Source organism: Belonocnema kinseyi, chromosome 3, assembly GCF_010883055.1.
Source record: "Belonocnema kinseyi isolate 2016_QV_RU_SX_M_011 chromosome 3, B_treatae_v1, whole genome shotgun sequence".
NCBI classification, from domain to species: Eukaryota; Metazoa; Arthropoda; class Insecta; order Hymenoptera; family Cynipidae; genus Belonocnema; species Belonocnema kinseyi.
The window spans coordinates 96572986-96574844 of NC_046659.1; the positions used below are offsets into that span (position 1 = coordinate 96572986).

The 1859-nt window shown below is 37.7% G+C and overlaps 1 protein-coding gene across 1 annotated transcript in view; it reads right to left on the reverse strand.

The window, feature by feature from the left end:
• The window catches only part of LOC117169205 (elongation of very long chain fatty acids protein AAEL008004-like), an 18133-nt gene that overhangs the window by 3947 nt on the left and 12327 nt on the right, over positions 1 to 1859 (reverse strand). The window lies entirely within an intron of this gene.

Below are 1859 nucleotides of genomic sequence, written 5' to 3' on the forward strand. Positions count from 1 at the left end.
AACAAAAAAATTGTTTAAACAATTTTTTCAATAAATCAATTGTTTATTTAACTTTTTTCGCAATTTAGGCATCTACGATTTTTTTTTAAATAGTCTTAAAAGTAAGCTTGACTTTTTTATTATGAAAAATGTCTAATAAGAAAATGGACAAATTGAAATTCATTGAGTTACAGAGCCGGTTGTAGAGGGAGTCCTCGCGCTCGCAATCGGGCGTTATGCGGCAGCATACCGCGGAAGAGTTTTCAAGTATGCCATTTTTTTGCATTACTCACACTGATCCAAAATTGTATGAAGTCATCAGAAAAAACTATTCAGTAATGTTAACCAGTAAGTTTGAAGAAGTTAAAAATTTTTAAAGTTATTATGAAAAAATATTAAGTAAAAAGCACTTTCTTAAAAATGAACAGTATTTTTCTGAAGATAAATAATTCCTCACTATTATAATTTATTATCCAACAATAATTGGTTATTGCTCTTACAATTTTTTAAAACAAATACATGATTCAACCAACTTCTCACGTATAAAGTGTTTGAGTAAATAAAGTACTAACGGATTAATAATTGACGCCTGTCGTCAGCCTACATCCTATCAAGTTATAGTGTCCAGAGTCTACCACGTGGAGGTGACAGTGCGATTTTAGACTCCTTTTTTCTGCAAGATCATTTGGGTTGTTTAATTTTAGTGAGTCCCCTCGCCTCTCACTTTCTGGGGTGCTTGATTTTAGTGAGTCCCCTCGCCTCTCACTTTATGGGGTGCTTGATTTTTGTGAGTCCCCTTGCCTCTCACTACACAACCTCTTTATGCTGTTCACCTCTTCTTCGTATCAGCTTTCCACTTTCTTGGAGTACTATTCTGCTTTCAATTACGTTTAGGCTTCGGGAAAACCTCACTTTTCTCCTCATAGGAAAATCGTTTCAGATCCAGCTGTCCCTTTGCGTTCGGAGCGAATGAATGATATTTGAGGGTACCTGGTGTCGTCACAGCCTTACTAAATCGATCTGATAATTTTATTGTCATCGCTGCATGCTCTTCTTTGCTACTGAAAAATACGACAGTTTCCTTCAAGTTTTCCCTGCCCCATTCAAATAACTCGTAAGCTGTTAAGATCTGATTCTCAGCTGAACGTTGCAAGCTGGCTCTTGCAGCAAGACGCTTCAGATTACCTCCGATTCCATCGCATGGTCCTTTTCCATGGGCAGTTGGATGGAAAGTCCAGTCTGCTGGGATGCCAAAATCTTTTTCATGGCACCGAAGGTTCGCAAAGTTGTATTTTTTCTTAAAATGCTGTGGTGCTCCATCTGTGACATAACGAAATTTCTTAAGATTGAAACGCTTCTTAAGATAGTCAATAATTAACCTTTGGTATAAATGCACAGCAACCGTGTCATGGTGTAAGTTGTCTGAAATAATAGCTATGCTCACATGCTTCAATTCGTTCTTCTCTTTATAGTAGATTCTTATTATTATTATTATTATTATTATTATTATTATTATTATTACACCATTAAGCCATTTCCCTTTCGAGGTAGGCGTGACTCACTCGGCAGGGGGAAGGAGTAGTGTGTGGAAGGGATAGAGATTTTTCAGATTGATCCAGAATTCTCGTACTATTTAAGTAAATAACACGTTCGTTCCGCAACACTGCTCCGACCCAGGTTGCTGATCAATCTCTCTAGCAATCGCCCCAAGCGAAGAACCTCACGAAGTCGTTATGTAAGGTTCCCCACTTGGGTCCATTAATAGCCAAGGTCTCTGATTCAGGCGTCATTCACTCTACTGACACTCTTTTTATTAACTATTTGCCGCCATACTTTCCTATCCTGGCATACTTCTCTAGCTTCTTTTATGTCCATGCATT